The following is a 24210-nucleotide window of genomic DNA, read 5'->3' on the forward strand; positions in this document are numbered from 1 at the left end:
CACTGTCACTCCTACGCAGGCCTCATCTGCAGGCTCTCTCTCCCCTAGCCACTCCCTTACAGTGGCTACTATCTATCGGCCACCTGGTCAGATTTCTTCCTTCTTCTCTGAGTGGGTGGACCTCTCCTGCTCACTCCTGGCCTCTACCACTCAACTCCTTCTTGGAGACTTCAACACCCACATGGATGCCTCCTGTCCTCCCTCTGGACTTTTTCGCGACCTCAGTGACTCTCTCTCACTCACTATTCTCCCCTCTGGCCCGGCTCACTCTGCAGGGCACACTCTTGATGTTTTGATCTCCTCAGACCTTTCCCTCTCTGTCTCTCTCTCCACTCCTCTCTCCTGGAGTGATCACTTTCGCCTATCCTCCCACCTCACCCTCCCTATCCCTCAGGCCAAGTCACCTCCATCACTGCCACCCACCTTCTCGGTCATCCGACCCATGAAGCGCATGTCAGTTGAGGCTTTCGACGCCACCTTCTCACCCTCTCCTCCCCCTTTGTCTGACTCTCACCCTGACACAGCCCTCTCCACGCTCCACTCTTCTATATCTGATACCCTTGATATTCTTGCCCCTGTCATGAGACTCTGCCTGAAGCCCAAAGCCAAGTGTAACTCCTGGTATGACTCAGACCTCATCATCCTAAAACGCAAGTGCAGGATGGCTGAGAGGAAATTGCATGCTTCATGTTCATCCTCTGACAAACTGGCCTGCCGCCTGCTGCAAAGGCAATACTGACTCTCTGTCCTCACCAAGAAGAGAGCTCATATCCAAACCCGCATCTCTGCGGCATCTAACAACTCGGCTGAACTCTTTAAAATCCGCAAGGAACCTGCCAATCCTGCCGCAGTCTCTACCTCTCCTGTCCCTTCCCAGGCCCCCTGCACGGCACTGGCTTCTCACTTCATTTCTAAAACTCAGGACATCCTGTCCTCACTCTCCTCCCATCGCCTCCCTCCCTCTATTCCCTGATCGTCAGCTGGCCCTTCTGCAGCCACCCGCCTCCCTCTTTCTCTGCCTTTCCCCTTTTCTATAAGACGAGGTTTCTAGACAAGTCCGATCTATGAAAGTCTTGTCAAAACAGGTTCACCCCTGTTCCTCCAAAACTATCAAGGACCACATTAAATCCCTGGCTCCTGCCCTGGCTAATTTCTGCAATCACTCCTTCGCCAGCTGGAGTCTTCCCATCTCCCCTGAAGCGCTCCCTTGTGCACCCTCTTCTTAAGAAAGCCTCTGCCGACCCCTGCGGCCCGGCTAACTATCGCCAAAGCTCCATCACTCCCTTTCTGGGCAAGCTCCTGGAGAAACTGGCCATCTCCCAGCTTAATCTTCACACTAAATCTGTTGGTTGTCTTCATGACCATCAGTCTGGCTTCAGAGCTGCCATAAGCATGGAAACTGCTCTCCTGAACATCCTGCTCTCCAACCTTGACACCAACACCCCATGCGTCCTCATCTTGTTTGATCTCTTTTCTGCCTTTGACACTGTCAATCATGCCATCCTGCTCAACCGTCTCCGTGATAACCTGGGCATCACTGGTCAGTCTCTGGCGTGGCTGACTTCTTTCCTCTCTGACCGACCCTCCCAGGTCCAACTTCGGTCCTTCCTCTCTGATATCTTTATCTCTACCTATGGTGTCCTCCAAGGGTCTAACCTCTCTCCCTGGCTGTTCAAACAATACCTGGCCCTCCTTGCCCACAGCATTGCCACTCTTTGCCCCAACTTTCAGTGCTATGCGGATGATACCCAGCTCATTTTCAGGCTACCCTTGGCCTCCTCCTCTCCTTCCCTGATTGTCTGCCATCCATGAGTGGTGTGCCGCCAATGACCTCTGCCTTAATGCCAGTAAGACTGAGATTCTACTCATCGGCACACCCGCTCCCTCCTTCCCTGCAGCTCTCTGGCCGGCCTCTCTTGGCTCTCTTCCTGCTCACACCTGCAAGGCTACAAACCTCAGTGTCATCTTCGACTCCACACTCTCCTTCTCTCCTCACATCTCCGACGTCTCTAAGAAGTCACATTACCAGCTGCACCTCCTCAGAGCTATCCTTCCTTTCCTCTCCTTCCCCAGAAGCTCACTGTCTCCAGAGCCCTGTTTCTCTCTAGGCTGGGCTATTGTAACAGCCTCTATCTAGATCTGCCTGCCTCTACTCTCCGCCCTCTGCAACTGATCCAGAACAGGACTGCGAGACTTGTCCTTGGCCTCAAGCCCAGGGATCGTATCTCTCCAGGACTGAAATCTCTTCACTATCTCCCAGTGGCTGTGAGGATTAAGTTCAAAACCCTCTGCATTGTCCACAGGGCCTTCTGGGGCCACAATACCTTCAACTATCCCTTCCTAAATATCTTCCTTCTCAAGCTCTCCGCTCATCCGCATCCAACTCCCTCAGGGTCAGTTGCTTCTAAAAGCAACGAGTTGGTGGTAGATCTCTCTCTTCGGCAGGACCTTTCCTCTGGAACAGCCTTCCTGCCTCCCTGAAACTTGAGGAGAACCATCTCTGGTTCCGGAAGCACCTCTAAACCTTCCTCTTTGCCTCTGCTTTCTCTCCCCCTCTCCCCTGTTAAATTCCTGGCTGAAACGGCACTGGCTACCTGGCCACCATTTCTGATTCTCGGGCCTAGGCCCCACCAGTTGCCCACCTGCACTGCCTCCCTGGCAACCCCTGCACCTGGGGACTGTCTTCTGTATCCCTACAGTCCCCCTACCAGCACGTATGCCTGCACTTACCTTGCACTTGCCACCAGTGGCCATTTTTATGTATCTTATTTTTCTACTATCCCATGTACTGCACTTTCCCCTCTCCCTTCCCCACGCACTTTTCCCTTTCCCCCTCCCCATGCACTTAGGCGATCTGAATGATAACCTGGCCTATTAGGATTGTTGTTCTGTCTTTCCGTTGTTCCCCCTCCTCTGCCTCGTCAAGCCTTGAAACACTTGTGTATAGGCGCGTTAAATTTGTTATTTCATATCATATCATATCTGAGAGGAAGAGGGAGACCAGACAAGATGTCCTGTAGATGGTGGCAAAAGTCAACGAGAGGGTTGGAGAGACACCAAGCCAGACAAGAAATTTGAAAGAAGAGTAGGTCTGAGTGGGAATGATAGTAACAGGGACCCATTCAGACACTCTGCCTCCAGTCCAGTTAGGCATGGGTTTAGAGAGGATATAGTAGCCCCCAGGAAGAAGTGTCAAAAGCAGGGGCACAGCTGGCAGTGAACTACATTTTAGTGAAGTGAGAACATCAAGGTCAAAGTCTTCATGAAGTAGACAGATAGAGGAATGTCTAACAGCATAGGGAGGGTTGAGAGTATCTAGGTGAAGCTTGCTGCCACCTTTGAAGTTCTTCGAGGAGGGGTACAGAGATGTAGTATACCTGTCAGTGGAGAAGGGGCAAGAGGGGTGGCAGACAGAGGAACGGCAGGATAAGGGAGGAGGTTGATGAGGGATGGAAGCTGCCTGTCAAGAAGGAATAGGTTGGGCTGAGAGCACTGGGTCATGACAGTGCCATTCTGATAGACATTAAAGATGCACCTGGAGGTTGAGAAGCCAACCAAGAGTACTTCCCATCTGGTGCCACCATTAATGGGTGACAGTGAGAAAGGGGAGAGGACAGAGACCATGTGGGGAGTCCATAGGTCAGGATATGGAGCGCAGAGGGGATGTCTGTGACAGTCTGCCTGGAAGAAGCATTGACTTTCCACGATGGGCAGGCCTTTATTGGATACCAGGAGATTGTTTTGGAAACTTTTTCCTTCCAGGCTTCGAGAGAGAGGTAGGATCGGTGATAGAGTAGCAGATAGTAAATAGGAGGGATGGAAAGCACCATGGAGGGAGAGAACAGAGAGATGGAAAGGGGAGGGGAGAGAAAGAGAGAGAGAGAGAGAGAGAGAGGGAGAGAGAGAGAGCGAAAGAGAGAGCGAAAGAGAGAGAGAGAGAGAGAGAGAGAGAGAGAGAGAGAGAGAGAGAGAAACTGAAATGCAAAGAAAAACTGCAAACTGCACGACAGACTCACCAGGCGGTCTAACAGCCAAGACAGTAGCATACACGTCAGGTGCTTGAGTCATCCCAGGTTGCGAAAGGAGGGTCGGTAGCTTGATACATAGATAGTCTCCACTTAGATATGCTTGGGGTAGCAGAGTCTCCCAGGGTTTTCTGAAGTGGTGCGCAGAAATCAACCACAACGGCAACTGCAAGCACAGCATCATGACAGCAGGCTTGCAAAATGCCTTAATCCCATTGCCCTGAATGTACAATTTCCTCTGCATAAAAAATAAACATTACATTGAAAGTGCTCTGGCTCATCAGTGGTAGCATGAGCCTCAGGGCACATCATTGTTGCACTTTTGACTTTGCTTGTGTTGACATGCAAGGAGATGCTGCTCATAACCCTTTGCCAAAATGCAAGATTAACAGGTTACCCAATATCTCAACATGTTCCTTTCCTTACTTCATTTCACAGGCTACAATTTCCCAAACACCAAGGAGCATGGCACTGCTTGAAAAATAGCCCACATCAATTTGATTTAGGATGGACTTTGCAGGCCTTTCATTTGCTTGGTTTTTTCTGCCCCATTCAAACAATCCAAGACCCGACACCGATCACCCAGTGCCGGGGACCTCCGGGACCACTTTTATCTGATGATTCTCAACTACCCCAGGACTTCCTCCTCAGCAGATCCAGGCCAGGAGGGGCTGCTTTATGTTTTACACCAAAGGAAATCCCCTTGTCCAAATGTTGTTCTTCACAGATACCCAACAACAAGTCCCATTTAACATGATGCCACTTCCTTATCCCAGTGAGCCAGAACACAAGAGGCAGATGAATACAAATAAAAGTTCCAAACAAGTGTTAGGCTGAATCACATGCAGTACCCTTTGGGAACACTACATGCAATTAAGACTGCAAGTGTCAGTACAAATTCACCGTTGGTACACGCCTGTACTACACAGTTGTGTGGTAGCAGTGGCTGAACAGCCATACTTATCTCAAGAGTTGAGTGAGCAGTAGAACAAGTTACACATAGGACCAACAAATACAGTGATTCAAACAACCACTTTACTCAAGGTTTCTTGGTAAAAAAATATAAATTTATTTACACAGTCAGTTTGAAAATATTACACTAGCAAGAGCAGCTCAATATCAAATACTAATACACTACAAATACACAACCAAAAAGTTACTGAACAAGTTCAGCTCCCCTGAAGTCGGAGCAAAATGTCACTTCATATATTCTAAAAAGGGGTAAAAAGACAAGGTTATAAGAATAGATATCCCAAATACTTTCATAGGCAGGGCAAAGGGTTTCAGTAAACTACAACCAGCAATTCAGTTCATAGGCCTGGGCCAGAGTCTTTGAATAGGATAGCACAGTTCTGGTAGTAAACGGTTAAGTCTTTGCCACGGATTTTAGAAGAATTTGGATAGGCGTAAAGTTTTACAAATGTTTAGGGAAGGACAAGCCTTCGAAGTCGGGAAAGTTTCCCAAACTTTCTCTGTGACCGAAAAGATTTCTGGACCGCGTTTTCACACTACCTTTAGAGTGAAGAAGAGCTGTAGCTGAGGCAGTTGTTCCTGGCAGTTTGAGAAGATCTTGCTGTTCCCGAGCTTACGTCGTGGGGACAAGATGGAGGACGTCGGGAGGTTCCTGCACTGCCCAGGGATGAGGCCACAAGCTTGGCAAAACATCAGTTTAAGGTGTGAGTGCCTTAAAGACTACAAACTGGTATCCTTCCCACTGGCTATCCAGTTTTCCACAGCACTCTGCAGAAAATTCGACCAGGATCGGACGGTGTCCAGGTGGCTTACGAGTTGGTTGCTCCCACCAAACTCAGGGGAAGAAGTTAACCTTGAAGGGCTTCTCTGTCGATGGAGTTTCAGGCATTTTGGACCTGCAGCAGGGCTTCACCGGTTGTCCAGGAATTGCAGCAGTCCTCTTCCTTCAGCTTGTCTTCGATTCTTTTCTTCCAGGGTTCGACTTTGCTTTCCAAGTCCCTGATACCTGCTTTTAAACAGTTTTCCCCCACTCATTCCATCCTGGCTGTCAATCACACAGCAGGGTTGCTGTCCTTGCCGGACAGCCAGCCAGCCAATGACACCAGAGTGCATTCACGTCTCCTAGGAGACTAAGCACAGGGAGTTTTGGACACCTCCCTCACATCCTGTCCATCCCAGACACTCAGGCGCCAGAAGAGGGCTTCAGCACTGAAGCCAGCCAAAGGCCAACAAACAAAGGAACCAAACCTGGTTTGGCACGCAGAGACAAACACAAGAAGGACCTTTCCTGAAAGAAATTGCTTAAAAAGATGACCAGAGTCTGTTTTTACAGATAGGTCTTGGGCGCCATATTGAAAAACATGGCTGACCCAAAATTTAGCTACCGTTGTTTGCGGTTGGGAAAAATCATGGTAGTTTGATCTAAACCACTACCACCAGCCATTTAAAGTAGGAAAGGGTAACATTTGACTGTTAGATGAGTGTTTTGACTCAGGGGAAGCTAGGCGACCCCTCCAGCACTCTATAGGAAGATAGTGTGTGCTGGGTCTCTGCTCTGCTTCAATGGAGCAGGGGCTACTTGAGGATATGTTTGATGGCCCCTGCGTGTGCCCCTGACAACTTACAAAGGCACTTGCCATGTGGCCCTCAACGCATGTCAGCTGTACTGTGTGCTTCTCCAACAATACCTGGCAAAGCTCCCCAGCACAGGTGCTACTTAGCATCCATGTGCAAGTGGCCTGGTGAAAGGTAGTCTGCGGCGTGGGCCTTTGTGTTGCCCGCCTTGCCAGGAGTTCCTGGAAACACGTCTGCTTCTGTCGGACGTCTGAGCACAAGCCCTGTGCATCTGCTTGCACACAAATCCACACGTCTGCACCAACAAATGTGGCCAGTTTCCTGGATTACTGGTCCCTGTGTCTGCTGCCAAAGGTAGTCTGGAGGCTCATCTTCCTGCAGAAAGGGTATTAAACAAGACAATAAGGCTGGAAACGTCCCTGTGTGTGTGTCTACATGCTGGTTGTCACAGGGCCAGGTTACAAAGCTACATCCAAACTCCTCCCACCATCAGTGTCACTTTGACAGGCCAATGGTGCAGGCTACTGTCTACAGCATGAAGTGCACCAAGGACATATACAGGCAAGAAAATGACATACATCACAATCCACATAAATGAATGGATAAAACAATCACATACTCACCCAAATTCATTATAGACATTGGGTGGATGAAATGCAACCAATCCCCACTAGGGGTGTTAACACAAGCAGTACAGCAGCAGACAGGCCACAGTTATGAGGCAAGTCCAAAGCCCTTGTGTAATATTTTGTTACACCGAACCATCCTAGCGAGCCCATGGATATGGGAAGCAGGAGTGGCCTATGTGAGTCTGGACCCCAAGCTGCAAACACATACACAAGACAGGCTTGAAGGGCTCAGCTGGAACAGACAGTGGATGCTTTCAAAAGCCACAAAGCACCACACAGTCACATGAAAGCACAATAGACAAACAATATTAAACTATATTAAGTAATTAAACTAACAATGAACAACCTACATAACCTAATTCAAATTACTATCAAATAGTTGACATTAACTAACTAAACTAAAATCAAAAATCAAAAATGGCCACATACGACCCAGGGGTGGGGGGGCACCCAGGAGGAGGGAGGCACAGGGTGCACCTCAACACCCACATGCGATGATGTTGAGGCAAAAAAAAAAACACCATGTGCTCAACGCCTGCACAGCGTGACCTGTGTGGGAGATATTTCGTCGCCCGAGTCTGCCTCATCCAGAATAGGAGGATGTGGGCCAGGAGCCCGACCACGCCTAGGTGCAGCTTGCCCCTCGTCATCAGCAAGTCTGCCGGACGGGTGAGCCTGGTTCTGTGCGGCAATGACACACAGGTCTGCATGCAGAACCTCCCGTGATATACGTGCTTCCTCTTGCAAGGTAACACGTGTAACACAGAGTTCTTCGTGCGTGGTCTGGCTGGACAACTGATGCACCTCTCGGCAAGCATGTAGCTCAGCTGAGATGGTACGCTCAAGCTGCTCAAACCTCTCCTCCGACCGCACACTCTGGGACGTCAAGAGGGCACCCAGAGTTGATCTGAGGGACTGATACTCAGCCCTCAGGGCCTCCATGTGTGCCTCTGCGTGAGCAGTAATTGCTTGACGCAGAGACATTTCAGCCTGTCGTGCCCTGTCAGAGGCCACCATGCCCAGCCTGAGCGAGCGGGCCGTGTACTGCGCCGCCTGCTGCTGGAGAAGCACCTGTCTAACAGGGGGAGCACGGATTTGGCCACACGTTCCATGCTCACAGCGATGTTATAAAGTGCCCCCTGACGTTCTGAATTGGCAGTCATGTCTTGCTCCCACTCAGTATACCTCGGTGGTGCGCGGCCACCGCGTTGCTGGGCTTGACACCTGCGGGACCCAAGGACTGGACGTCCTCGCTAGGTTGGCACCGCCTGCGGCTGCACAACTGCATGCCTCCATCTATGTGATGCCCCATGCACATCAGCGACTGGTGTGGAGGGTGACCCTGTTTCCCGATCCACCACAGGCGGAGGTCCCACCACTGTCTGGCCCCTCAGTGCAGGTGTCGTGCTAAGAGGAGTGTCCACATCAGATTCACTCACCCCTGACGTTTGGACCTGATGCACATCCAACTCGACGTGGTCGTCAGAGTGGTCATCTGGGCTGGACTCATTGCCAGCCAAAGACAAGATGGACTGTAGCACACGTGGGTGCTTGTGGTCTACCACCCCACAACCCCTACTTGTGCCGGGTTGCGGTTGTGATAACAACCCTGTGCCTGGCATGACAACACCATCCTCTGCCTCCATTGCGTCATCATCTGAAGAGTGGAGAGAAAAAAACATTAGTACACATGTTAGAAGCACATAACACAGTCACGCAGACATCACACAGACAGCCAACACATAAAGCAGACATGTCACACACAAAAGAGAACCTGCCATGCATGCCTGGTCAATTTGACATTGCATCAGTGAGTATGCATGTAGAACGGTGTTACATGGCTCAGAAGTGGGTTCATGCAGTGCAGAACATGTGTACGTTACTCACTAGCTACGTGAACAAGTACTTGATGATGTGTACCAAAACACGTGAAGGCAGTGCATGGGCAAGTTCAGGCATCACGTGCAATGTGCATGCAATGGGTTGCATGGCTACAAGCAACGCCCCCCTGAGTAAAAATCCAGGGATGCCTTGCATGGTAGCAAAAGGGTGACCAGAGACCTGTGTATTGGAAGCCAGTGTTGACTAGCATCAATGGCATCATCTGAGTCAACTGACAACACAGCAGATGATGATGGGACAGTAAGCAGGACACATGACAAACCCTCAGTAGTACATCCATGTGTGCAAAACCCACTACACCAGTTGGACAGAGTCAGTGGGCCTGAAACTTGGGGAGGACTGTGCCCCACACAGACTGTGACACCCTAAACATGTGTGTGATGCAGGACTGGGCTAAAGTGGCCATGGGATGGATGGTGGAATGCCATGAAATGTAGGTCACCATCGACACGTACTACAATGATCATCCAGTCAAGGAGACATAGGGGGACGCATGGAATGCACATGGATCATGAATGGGCAATCAGGTCCCTGCGGAGCATCTGCTATCTGCACAGTCCAAGTGAGACACCCTGCATGAAGGACAAGGATGTACCCCACTGCATGTGTCTGGCAGGTTGGCTGGTGGAAGTTAGCATGTACACAGGAGGCTTGAACAGGCCATTTCAGTACCGCAAAATGATGCACAAAAGTGCAATGGTGAAATTGGGGTAGAGGGGGGATGGAGGGGCAAGGGAGCATGCCTAAGTGGAGTACCCATATGCAGGCAGGGGACACATGCACGTCACTCATGCAATGACATAGTCCCAGTGCTGAGAGAAAGGACAACACAGGCTATATGCAGAAGGGCCAGTGAGCTGAAACATGGACCGGAGGGGCATCCGGGTGACTAGCATGTGAGTATGGTGCAAGTGTGGTGATGAGGACAGTCCCTGTCTGCTCAACATGTCCACCATCCTGCAAAGCAGGCACGCATCAGTGAAGCATTGCATGACTTGCACATGAAAACGGTTCTAGGGCAAATGTTTGAATGCAAAGGATCGAATGACCAAAGGGTCGATTTTTTTTGCCCAGTAGTACGTGGTCCTCCCCATAACCCCAGTTACTGTAGCAAACACCACTTCTATTTTTAACTATACAAAAAGCATTAACCATATATATATGATGTATGACAAATTTGACCCTTTTGTCTTAGGTCCAATTACCCCGACCCTTGCTTAATTCATCCTTTTGGTGTTGAATCTTCCACAGGACACCCATGAGAACCATGTACACATGACATGTAGTGGCAGTCATGCCCAACACATGACACAAGTAAAACAACCATGGCCTCGACAAACACGCAGCAACACTCACTGGACTGGGCATCGAAGTCCTGCATCTCTCCCACTCCTTTGACCAATTGTGGTGGTATAAACTCCGCTACGAGTGACTCATGCAGAGTGAGGTTTACCTCCTCAGGTGCCGGCCCACTGCCATTCACCAAAGTCATGTTGTAATTTGAGGCACGCTTCGCCTTAGCGCTGCGTTTGAGGTCATTCCAACGGTTATTGCACTCTTGGGCTGTGCGCACCTCATGGCCAAATGCACTCACATCTTCCGCAACTTGCTTCCAGTGGGTATCATGATGGGCAGCCGTAGTCTGACAATTCGGCCCCACTAGCATCTCACGGTTTTGGTCCCGCACGTAGTCCACGAGGCAGTCCAGTTCCTGATTGCAGAAAGGCTTCTTCCTCGACATGCAGGAGGCCGTAGCTGTGTCTGCGGTCCCAGCCTGTACTGCAGGTGCAACCTTTCTCCTCTTGGACGCTGGTCCGGACCCTGGCTGGCAAATGCCGACTTGATCAGTATGGGCAGTGGCACTGGTGGAATGAGCCGAGGGAGTGGCAGGTGGAACATGGAGTGAGGCCCTGACTTGCATTAGTGGCTGCTGGGTGCCCTGGAATGGACCCTGCACAGTAACTTCCGCTGGGCCAGGGTAATTGACCGGGACTGTCCTGGTTGGTAGACTCACAACCGGGGTCGTGTCAGCTGCATCTGCCCCTGCAGTTGCCGACACCCGGCTGGTCGGGCCAGCAGATGGAATTACTGCCCCAGGGACACGTACCTCGGTCTGGGCAGCCCTGCGTGCACCTATGGTGTGCCTCCTGAACACCTGGAAATCTTCCATGGACTACTCAAGTGCAAACGCAGCCTGCGCTGGCAGACCCAGAGCCTGGGTGGTGGTGTCCACAGCTGCACCTGCAGCTACCACTACCCTTGGGCCCGTGGCAGTCGATGAAACGGACTGCCGGGTCACACGGGCGCCAGTGCCAGATGCGAGAACTGCATCTTGTGGAGCCGCAGGGGGTGGTGGCATTACTTCACAAACATATGGCACAACATCGCCCCGAGATGGCGCACACCTGCCTCTTCCCCCTCTGCAGCCACCCTGGACACCCTGGAGTCCCCCTACTCCCTGGTCACCCCGGCCACATCCCTGCCCACGCCCGCCATGAGGAGTACGCCCAGCTGAGGCGCCCCTCACCTTTGGTGGCCCAACCATGGCACAGATGGAGGAGTCCCGGCACAGATTGGGAAGTGCCAATGGGAGGTGTACACAGCAATTGTCCTGGGCAATTGGGGTGAAGGGGGTGGGATGCAAGATGTTAACAGCACCCCTGCACCTGCACGGCTGTATGTGACCCCGGAGATGAAGTGATGGGTCACACAATGCTCAGGCTCCCCAAAACTGCTGTAAAACCATACACAAAATCCCTGCAGCCTACGTGCATGAAATTAACCTCAGAATAGGAGGATGTGGGCCAGGAGCCCGACCACGCCTAGGTGCAGCTTGCCCCTCGTCATCAGCAAGTCTGCCAGACGGGTGAGCCTGGTTCTGTGCGGCAATGACACACAGGTCTGCATGCAGAACCTCCCGTGATATACGTGCTTCCTCTTGCAAGGTAACACGTGTAACACAGAGTTCTTCGTGCGTGGTCTGGCTGGACAACTGATGCACCTCTCGGCAAGCATGTAGCTCAGCTGAGATGGTACGCTCAAGCTGCTCAAACCTCTCCTCCGACCGCACACTCTGGGACGTCAAGAGGGCACCCAGAGTTGATCTGAGGGACTGATACTCAGCCCTCAGGGCCTCCATGTGTGCCTCTGCGTGAGCAGTAATTGCTTGACGCAGAGACATTTCAGCCTGTCGTGCCCTGTCAGAGGCCACCATGCCCAGCCTGAGCGAGCGGGCCGTGTACTGCGCCGCCTGCTGCTGGAGAAGCACCTGTCTAGCAGGGGGAGCACGGATTTGGCCACACGTTCCATGCTCACAGCGATGTTATAAAGTGCCCCCTGACGTTCTGAATTGGCAGTCATGTCTTGCTCCCACTCAGTATACCTCGGTGGTGCGCGGCCACCGCGTTGCTGGGCTTGACACCTGCGGGACCCAAGGACTGGACGTCCTCGCTAGGTTGGCACCGCCTGCGGCTGCACAACTGCATGCCTCCATCTATGTGATGCCCCATGCACATCAGCGACTGGTGTGGAGGGTGACCCTGTTTCCCGATCCACCACAGGCGGAGGTCCCACCACTGTCTGGCCCCTCAGTGCAGGTGTCGTGCTAAGAGGAGTGTCCACATCAGATTCACTCACCCCTGACGTTTGGACCTGATGCACATCCAACTCGACGTGGTCGTCAGAGTGGTCATCTGGGCTGGACTCATTGCCAGCCAAAGACAAGATGGACTGTAGCACACGTGGGTGCTTGTGGTCTACCACCCCACAACCCCTACTTGTGCCGGGTTGCGGTTGTGATAACAACCCTGTGCCTGGCATGACAACACCATCCTCTGCCTCCATTGCGTCATCATCTGAAGAGTGGAGAGAAAAAAACATTAGTACACATGTTAGAAGCACATAACACAGTCACGCAGACATCACACAGACAGCCAACACATAAAGCAGACATGTCACACACAAAAGAGAACCTGCCATGCATGCCTGGTCAATTTGACATTGCATCAGTGAGTATGCATGTAGAACGGTGTTACATGGCTCAGAAGTGGGTTCATGCAGTGCAGAACATGTGTACGTTACTCACTAGCTACGTGAACAAGTACTTGATGATGTGTATCAAAACACGTGAAGGCAGTGCATGGGCAAGTTCAGGCATCACGTGCAATGTGCATGCAATGGGTTGCATGGCTACAAGCAACGCCCCCCTGAGTAAAAATCCAGGGATGCCTTGCATGGTAGCAAAAGGGTGACCAGAGACCTGTGTATTGGAAGCCAGTGTTGACTAGCATCAATGGCATCATCTGAGTCAACTGACAACACAGCAGATGATGATGGGACAGTAAGCAGGACACATGACAAACCCTCAGTAGTACATCCATGTGTGCAAAACCCACTACACCAGTTGGACAGAGTCAGTGGGCCTGAAACTTGGGGAGGACTGTGCCCCACACAGACTGTGACACCCTAAACATGTGTGTGATGCAGGACTGGGCTAAAGTGGCCATGGGATGGATGGTGGAATGCCATGAAATGTAGGTCACCATCGACACGTACTACAATGATCATCCAGTCAAGGAGACATAGGGGGACGCATGGAATGCACATGGATCATGAATGGGCAATCAGGTCCCTGCGGAGCATCTGCTATCTGCACAGTCCAAGTGAGACACCCTGCATGAAGGACAAGGATGTACCCCACTGCATGTGTCTGGCAGGTTGGCTGGTGGAAGTTAGCATGTACACAGGAGGCTTGAACAGGCCATTTCAGTACCGCAAAATGATGCACAAAAGTGCAATGGTGAAATTGGGGTAGAGGGGGGATGGAGGGGCAAGGGAGCATGCCTAAGTGGAGCACCCATATGCAGGCAGGGGACACATGCACGTCACTCATGCAATGACATAGTCCCAGTGCTGAGAGAAAGGACAACACAGGCTATATGCAGAAGGGCCAGTGAGCTGAAACATGGACCGGAGGGGCATCCGGGTGACTAGCATGTGAGTATGGTGCAAGTGTGGTGATGAGGACAGTCCCTGTCTGCTCAACATGTCCACCATCCTGCAAAGCAGGCACGCATCAGTGAAGCATTGCATGACTTGCACATGAAAACGGTTCTAGGGCAAATGTTTGAATGCAAAGGATCGAATGACCAAAGGGTCGATTTTTTTTGCCCAGTAGTACGTGGTCCTCCCCATAACCCCAGTTACTGTAGCAAACACCACTTCTATTTTTAACTATACAAAAAGCATTAACCATATATATATGATGTATGACAAATTTGACCCTTTTGTCTTAGGTCCAATTACCCCGACCCTTGCTTAATTCATCCTTTTGGTGTTGAATCTTCCACAGGACACCCATGAGAACCATGTACACATGACATGTAGTGGCAGTCATGCCCAACACATGACACAAGTAAAACAACCATGGCCTCGACAAACACGCAGCAACACTCACTGGACTGGGCATCGAAGTCCTGCATCTCTCCCACTCCTTTGACCAATTGTGGTGGTATAAACTCCGCTACGAGTGACTCATGCAGAGTGAGGTTTACCTCCTCAGGTGCCGGCCCACTGCCATTCACCAAAGTCATGTTGTAATTTGAGGCACGCTTCGCCTTAGCGCTGCGTTTGAGGTCATTCCAACGGTTATTGCACTCTTGGGCTGTGCGCACCTCATGGCCAAATGCACTCACATCTTCCGCAACTTGCTTCCAGTGGGTATCATGATGGGCAGCCGTAGTCTGACAATTCGGCCCCACTAGCATCTCACGGTTTTGGTCCCGCACGTAGTCCACGAGGCAGTCCAGTTCCTGATTGCAGAAAGGCTTCTTCCTCGACATGCAGGAGGCCGTAGCTGTGTCTGCGGTCCCAGCCTGTACTGCAGGTGCAACCTTTCTCCTCTTGGACGCTGGTCCGGACCCTGGCTGGCAAATGCCGACTTGATCAGTATGGGCAGTGGCACTGGTGGAATGAGCCGAGGGAGTGGCAGGTGGAACATGGAGTGAGGCCCTGACTTGCATTAGTGGCTGCTGGGTGCCCTGGAATGGACCCTGCACAGTAACTTCCGCTGGGCCAGGGTAATTGACCGGGACTGTCCTGGTTGGTAGACTCACAACCGGGGTCGTGTCAGCTGCATCTGCCCCTGCAGTTGCCGACACCCGGCTGGTCGGGCCAGCAGATGGAATTACTGCCCCAGGGACACGTACCTCGGTCTGGGCAGCCCTGCGTGCACCTATGGTGTGCCTCCTGAACACCTGGAAATCTTCCATGGACTACTCAAGTGCAAACGCAGCCTGCGCTGGCAGACCCAGAGCCTGGGTGGTGGTGTCCACAGCTGCACCTGCAGCTACCACTACCCTTGGGCCCGTGGCAGTCGATGAAACGGACTGCCGGGTCACACGGGCGCCAGTGCCAGATGCGAGAACTGCATCTTGTGGAGCCGCAGGGGGTGGTGGCATTACTTCACAAACATATGGCACAACATCGCCCCGAGATGGCGCACACCTGCCTCTTCCCCCTCTGCAGCCACCCTGGACACCCTGGAGTCCCCCTACTCCCTGGTCACCCCGGCCACATCCCTGCCCACGCCCGCCATGAGGAGTACGCCCAGCTGAGGCGCCCCTCACCTTTGGTGGCCCAACCATGGCACAGATGGAGGAGTCCCGGCACAGATTGGGAAGTGCCAATGGGAGGTGTACACAGCAATTGTCCTGGGCAATTGGGGTGAAGGGGGTGGGATGCAAGATGTTAACAGCACCCCTGCACCTGCACGGCTGTATGTGACCCCGGAGATGAAGTGATGGGTCACACAATGCTCAGGCTCCCCAAAACTGCTGTAAAACCATACACAAAATCCCTGCAGCCTACGTGCATGAAATTAACCTCCTGCAGTACGCGGTGGCACCCAGGAACACTAAAAACATGTATGCATGGGACACGCAGGCTACTATGACCACGAAAATGGGTACGCGATACACAGGGGCACCTGCACTGGGAAAAATAGCATGCGTGACTCACCGTCAGACTAGCGTGATAATGAAAAACAAGCATAGCCAATACCCCGCCAAAAGAAGAGATACGTCCTTGATCCAGTGTGAAGTAGTGATGGTGCACGATACAACACGAAGTAGGAACACACACGTCGGTCTCCACAAAAGGCACGTACAACGAACTGCTGGCCCCGCTCACCTTTAACCCATGCTGAGGGAAACGCCCGCACCAAAGTCATGTTGTAATTTGAGGCACGCTTCGCCTTAGCGCTGCGTTTGAGGTCATTCCAACGGTTATTGCACTCTTGGGCTGTGCGCACCTCATGGCCAAATGCACTCACATCTTCCGCAACTTGCTTCCAGTGGGTATCATGATGGGCAGCCGTAGTCTGACAATTCGGCCCCACTAGCATCTCACGGTTTTGGTCCCGCACGTAGTCCACGAGGCAGTCCAGTTCCTGATTGCAGAAAGGCTTCTTCCTCGACATGCAGGAGGCCGTAGCTGTGTCTGCGGTCCCAGCCTGTACTGCAGGTGCAACCTTTCTCCTCTTGGACGCTGGTCCGGACCCTGGCTGGCAAATGCCGACTTGATCAGTATGGGCAGTGGCACTGGTGGAATGAGCCGAGGGAGTGGCAGGTGGAACATGGAGTGAGGCCCTGACTTGCATTAGTGGCTGCTGGGTGCCCTGGAATGGACCCTGCACAGTAACTTCCGCTGGGCCAGGGTAATTGACCGGGACTGTCCTGGTTGGTAGACTCACAACCGGGGTCGTGTCAGCTGCATCTGCCCCTGCAGTTGCCAACACCCGGCTGGTCGGGCCAGCAGATGGAATTACTGCCCCAGGGACACGTACCTCGGTCTGGGCAGCCCTGCGTGCACCTATGGTGTGCCTCCTGAACACCTGGAAATCTTCCATGGACTACTCAAGTGCAAACGCAGCCTGCGCTGGCAGACCCAGAGCCTGGGTGGTGGTGTCCACAGCTGCACCTGCAGCTACCACTACCCTTGGGCCCGTGGCAGTCGATGAAACGGACTGCCGGGTCACACGGGCGCCAGTGCCAGATGCGAGAACTGCATCTTGTGGAGCCGCAGGGGGTGGTGGCATTACTTCACAAACATATGGCACAACATCGCCCCGAGCTGGCGCACACCTGCCTCTTCCCCCTCTGCAGCCACCCTGGACACCCTGGAGTCCCCCTACTCCCTGGTCACCCCGGCCACATCCCTGCCCACGCCCGCCATGAGGAGTACGCCCAGCTGAGGCGCCCCTCACCTTTGGTGGCCCAACCATGGCACAGATGGAGTAGTGCCGGCACAGATTGGGAAGTGCCAATGGGAGGTGTACACAGCAATTGTCCTGGGCAATTGGGGTGAAGGGGGTTGGATGCAAGATGTTAACAGCACCCCTGCACCTGCACGGCTGTATGTGACCCCGGAGATGAAGTGATGGGTCACACAATGCTCAGGCTCCCCAAAACTGCTGTAAAACCATACACAAAATCCCTGCAGCCTACGTGCATGAAATTAACCTCCTGCAGTACGCGGTGGCACCCAGGAACACGAAAAACATGTACGCATGGGACACGCAGGCTACTATGACCTCGAAAATGGGTACGCGATACACAGGGGCACCTGCACTGGGAAAAATAGCATGCGTGACTCACCGTCAGACTAGCGTGATAATGAAAAACAAGCATAGCCAATACCCCGCCAAAAGAAGAGATACGTCCTTGATCCAGTGTGAAGTAGTGATGGTGCACGATACAACACGAAGTAGCAACACACACGTCGGTCTCCACAAAAGGCACGTACAACGAACTGCTGGCCCCGCTCACCTTTAACCCATGCTGAGGGAAACGCCCGCACGCGTCACGTCACTTACGCACTGAGGCCCTTTCCTCGAATTACACGCATTCCCACACAGACGTATGGTTTTTTCACGTGCTGATCCACTATGCACCCGTGTTGAGGGAAACGCCCGTGCGCGATACATCACAGACGCGCTTTCACGCTAAGGGCCTTTCCTCGAATTACACGCTGACGTGCACTTTTTTCACATGCCAAATCACTCTGTATCAAGCTGGCCATGCGAAAACACACGGAAGACCACGCTCCTGCCCAAAAGGCCATTTTCCTGCCCCCAAGAGCCCCGAGCACACTCCCACCTGCCATCTGCTGCTGCCTGTCTGCTGCCCACATGCCCTGCTATTTGGTGTCTGCACGTCAGCCATCTGCAGGGATCTAGTTGCTGTGTCCACCCCTGCAGGAACAGAAGACTCCCGACTGGGATACCATCACTCCACAGCCCAGCCCCAGGACCCAGTTGCTCATCCATACCTGCCTCGGGGTCGCCATGTCGGGGCAAATACCATCCGAGACCACTGGCGACCCCCAGCAAGAGAGGCAGAGGGCCACCAGCTTCAGTGAGAAGGAAGTTGGTGTCCTGGTGGTGCATGTCCTGGGGCATTATGATGCCCTCTTCACACCATTGCGCGCTGACAAGGAAGGATGGGAGAGGATCTGGGAGGACGTTGTTGTTGCCATCAGCGCCGAGGGGGTGCCAACCCGCGACATCAAGCACGCCCGGAAGCACTGGGAGGACTTCAGGTCCAGGACCCTCAAGAAGGCCCAGCGCCTCGTGGAGGCAGAGGATGCAGAGGGGTGCCCGGTCGACCTGAGCAACATCCAGATGAGGGTCCTGGAACGCATAAGCCCAGCGCTCCACGCCCAGATCCTTCAGTGGAAGACCCGTCTGGAGTCCAGCAGTAAGTGGCCATGCATTGCTGTGTGAAACAGGGCATGTTGCAGTGTGTTGGTAGTCAGCTACTTGCCTGTATGTGTAACTGTTGTAATGCCACACACACAGAGGCAGGTAAGACTTTGGCATAAGATATTTATTAAGATTAATGGTAAAAAGACCCCCAGCAACAATAGAGGCCCCCTAGCTAATCAAAGGACAATTTCAACTGAGAAACCTAGAACACTGGACACTGAGCAAGCCAATACATGGTCTATGACCTCATCAGAACCTTGAAGCTGTAAGCACTCCATACTGCTTTACATCTTAGCATTTCATAGCACAATCTCCAGCTTAATAACATCATAACACATCTTCCTCTTTTTCATAAAACTCCTTCACTCTGAGTTTTGTTCTTTATACATGACATCTTGTCACTGTAGCCATTCGGTCTTTGTTCCAAACCTGACCCCCAGCCACATGCACTGCACCCTTCAACACAGCAACTACCTTGACTGGATCTGAGTATAGCAATCCACCCTTCTTTCTAACCACTCCTTTCTTGATCCTTACCCAGTCACCACACTCCACATGCAATTCCTTTCTGCCTCTCCTTTTATTTTCACGCATGGCCCATTCACTCTTCTTCCTTTTGAGAACCTTTCTCACCTCGTCAATCACTACATCTGATTCCCTGCTCCTCCCTAACCACCGAGGACACGTCATGGAGTAAGGTTTCCGACCTCTCATGAGTTCAAATGGACACAAACCAATAGTGGCGTGAGGCGCCATGCGCAATGCCCACATCCTATTTTGAATGGTCACCAATTTATCAAATCCACACTCTTCCCCCATACGAATGCTTTCCATCACGCACCTGTTCAACCTTTCAACTACCCCGTTGGTTTCAGGATGGTAAAGTGCTGCCCTCTTATGGCTCAAACCACACTTTTTCAAATAGTTAGGAAAACACCCACTGGTGAATTGTGTACCATTGTCAGTGAGAACACTTTCTGGGAGTTCCTCACTCTCAAAAATCTCTTGCAACACCTTAACCATACTTTCTCCTGAGATCTCTCTCACAACTCTGAAATCTGCCCACCTGGAGAATAAATCAACAACTAGAACTATGAACCTTCCCCGACCATATCCTAGATCAACAGGCCCTAGTATGTCCATGGCTATGTCACTCCAAATCTTCAATGGAACACCAACATCAATCAATGGCTGCTTTCTAGCCTCGACTCCCTTCCCACTCCTGATAAGAAAATGGTATTCATTTAAACGTTTCTCAACTTCCTTCTCAAACCCCGGCCACCAGTAATCTGAACTCAGCACTCCCTTGGTCTTGGTAATGCCGATATGGCCACTATGCGCCAAATCAATAATCTTGTTGCGAATACCCACTGGAGCCACCGCTCTCTCCCACCTGAACAAAATATCATCAGAAACCGACAATTCATATTTCAACTCCCAATAAGGTTTTTCTTCCTCTGCCAACCCCGATTTATTTGGCAAAACTGAAGAAATCACATACATGATCACCTTTTTCATTATATCATCTCTCCTTATCTCATGTAACCACTCTTGCTTGCATACAATTCCTTCCGTGTTCACAAACACTATTTCCATATCATCATCTTCTAACCCTTCCTGAGAACAGACTTTAACCCTTGATAAACTATCAGCAAGAGTGTTCTCTTTCCCAGGTATTACTTCCATATCAAATTTGTGGGCTTGCATCCTTGTGACCCACCCAGCCACTCTGCGCGAAATTTTGTCTAGCCCTTTCGTTTCAAAGATAACCTTCAAAGGCTTGTGATCCGTCTGGATCACAAACTCCACACCCCACACAAAATTTCTAAATCGCTCAACTGCCCAATAGCACGCCAAAGCTTCAATCTCAAAAACTGAATATCGTAACTCTGCACCTCTCAATCCGCGTGACGCGTGTGCTATCACAATTTCCGAATATCTTCCTGCTTTTGTGACAAAACGGCTCCCAGGCCACCCTCACTTGCATCCACGGTAACAATGGATAGCTTTCTTGTATCAAAACACCCTAATGGCTTTGCCATATCTATCTCTTCCTTGATTCTTGTGAACTCTAGCTCACATTCTCAATTTCATATAAAGTCTGCACCCTTCCACAAGATTTTCCTCATTTCCAACACTTTAGTTGTGTAATTCTCTACACATTTTTGATAAAATTCCATCATACCCAAAAATGAGCGTAGTTCACTCTTGGTCGTTGGCCTCTCAATTTCTCTTATGGAGTTAACAATACTCTCCTTGGGTTTCACTCCCTCATGTGACACCTCGTGTCCCAGATAATTTACCTTAGATACAGCAAATTTACACTTTTCTTCCCTCAAGGTAATACCTCTCTCTTCAAAAATGTTCAACACTCTATTCAAATTTTTGTCATGCTCATCGAGTGTTTCACCACATATCAACACATCGTCTTGGAAGCAGAAAACTCCCTTCACACATCTTAATAAACGATCAATGATCTTTTGAAACACTGATGAAGCTGACGCCAATCCGAAAGGCATAGTTTTGAATTGGAATACACCCTCATGGGTTATAAAAGCCGAAACTTTTCTGCACTCTTCCATCAGTTGAACCTGGTGATAGGCGGATACCATATCAAGTTTCGAGAACACTTTTCCCCGACCCACCATGGTTAACATATCACACATATTAGGCAATGGATGTCTATCCACCATCACGCACTTGTTGAGCTCGCGCATGTCTATGCACAATCTCAGATCACCAGAACTCTTTTTAACAACAACCGGTGACACCCACTCAACTCCTCCTGTCCTCTCAATAACCCCCATTTGTAGCAATTTCTTCAACTCATTCTTAACACCCTCTCTCAAAGAGAAAGGCACGTGCCTAAGTTTTGCAACAACGGGTAAATTATTTCTTTTTAGAACAATCTGCTGTTGAAAACCTTTCACTCTCCCCAAACTCTTATCAAACACTCTACCATGCTCCATGACATACTTGCTAGAGCTCGTGCAAGGTGATGACACCTGAAGTACCTGCTCAATTTGATGTGGATCTAGACGAAAGGCTAGATTTTTCTGTTCCCGCCTTCCAAGCAGAGATTGACCCTTCTTAGTTATGTAGATTTTACCATCACACCTCCTCCCTTTAAACTCGAATTTGCACCAAACATAACCCAGCAATTCAATCCTGTCCTGATTATATCCTCCAGGATTAATATCAGGCTTCAGTAACTCGGACACTTGACCATTCATCTCTTCCTCAAACACATTTCTGGACACTAAAGTAATCTTTGAAACGGAATCAGCCATCATGGAAACCTCATGACCATTCACATTCAATACCGCATATAGACGTTCGCAATCATCCACACTTTCACAATCCACCACAACATTTATGGTATTGACTATAACATTCTGCGAATTTTCACATCTATCTCTTCTGACGATCTTCCATCCTCTTCTTCATTGACGTACAGAACTTTCTTTTGTCCGGACTGTCCAAATTGATAGTTCTTACAACAGTTTGCAAAATGACCTTTCTTTTTGCATTTTACACATGTCGCTCTTCGACCTGGACACACGATGGACGAAGCAAAATGCGTGCTGCTCGCACATCGGAAACATAGGGCCTCATTACAAGTACTCCGGTCCGGAATTAACACTGCCGGTAAAACCATACCGGCACCGTTTGCATGTCCGCGCAATCATGACCCGCGGCCCCGGTAATAGCACCACCCTAAACCGCCACCGCGGAAATAGGGTTCCCCTTAATTCCGCCTGCACGGAAACCCCTCCGTTACCGGCAACACGAAACACCGTGAGCATCACAACTAGCGCGGACACGGAAATACCGGGAAAAAAATGGCGGAAATACCGTGATCACGGTGGCGGAACCGCCGCCACCGCGAACATGGCGTTATACACTGCCGGCTGAACTGAATCAGGGCACAGGTGCACCAAATCAGCCCAGCTGGACCTAGCAGGCCACTGGGAGCCTACAAAAGGGCCACACCCAGCCCAACACAACACAGAACCATGCAGGCAGCAGGGCTAGTAGCACTGGGACTGGGCCTACTCAACCAACAGGCAGTACTGCACATGGTGGCAGCAATGGCGCAGAGGAGGAGGCGTAGGCGGAGGAGGCGCAGGCGGCAACCAGCCAACCCTGCAGCTATGGCAAACCCCATTGCCCAGCCAGCCCGACCCCGCCGCCAGCCACCAATACCACGCATCAGGGCCTCACCCTGGAACCTCACCCCAGGACAGATCCACACCCTATACCGGCTGGACCGTGCAACAATCCTGCACATCACCGCCATGATTGAGGACAACATCAGCAGCCTAATTGACACCCCCACTGCCATCCCCCCCCTCTTGAAGGTTGTCTCAGTTCTGCATTTCCTTGGCACTGGCACCTATCAACACACGGTTGGTGAGCTGCACGGCATATCACAACCGTGTTTCTCAAAAGTCCTGGTACAGGTACTGGATGCCATGTTGCGCCATGTGTCGGAACACATAGCCCTACCCCGCACCCTCCCCGGGGTCATTGCCACCAAGTTGGCCTTCCATGCCATAGCAGGCATGCCAAATTGCATAGGCGCAGTTGACTGCACCCACGTCGAGCTGACAGTACCACATGCAATTGAGGCGGTGTTCCGCAATAGGAAACAGTATCACTCCTTGAATGTCCAGATGGTTTGTGATGCCATGCAACTGATTACACACTGCTGCGCACGTTTCCCAGGCTCATCACATGACTCAATGGTACTGCGGAATTCCACGTTGCCACGGTACATGGAACGCTATGCCGGACAAAGCACGTGGCTATTGGGTGAGTACAGCTGACGATGCTACAACCCTGTCGGAGTGGTGTGTGTGTGTCCAGGCAATGAGCATTGTGAGTGTGCCGCTGTGACCGCACATGCATCACCCCCCTTCCATCTACCAAATACACAGCGGATGCCAAACATCATGAAGGAAGACATGACAGGGCACCACAATGTGCCCGTGCACACACTGCCACAGCCAATCCCGTCACTGTCCCATGAACCCTGTGCCACTGCAGACACCCACCCTCAATTGAAACACTGCCCCAAAAAGCACGAGAGGCGTGTAAATGATACGACGAGTATTTACTACTTCCGTACAGTGAAGTCACTCTGCCATGTGTGGACAGCACTGCACCATGACATGCACACAATCAAATGTCACCCGCAGGGCACAGCAAACATGCAAGTTAATGTGTAGGCCCATATGCAGTCAGCGACATTCCTCGTGATGGCCAAAACATACCTCCAGACACTGCATGGTTCATATGCATGAATGAATGATGATACAAGAATGCACAGCAGCAGATGAGG

This window comes from Ambystoma mexicanum, chromosome 6q (assembly GCF_040938575.1).
Source record: "Ambystoma mexicanum isolate Mex_15411 chromosome 6q, UKY_AmexF1_1, whole genome shotgun sequence".
Classification (NCBI taxonomy): Eukaryota; Metazoa; Chordata; class Amphibia; order Caudata; family Ambystomatidae; genus Ambystoma; species Ambystoma mexicanum.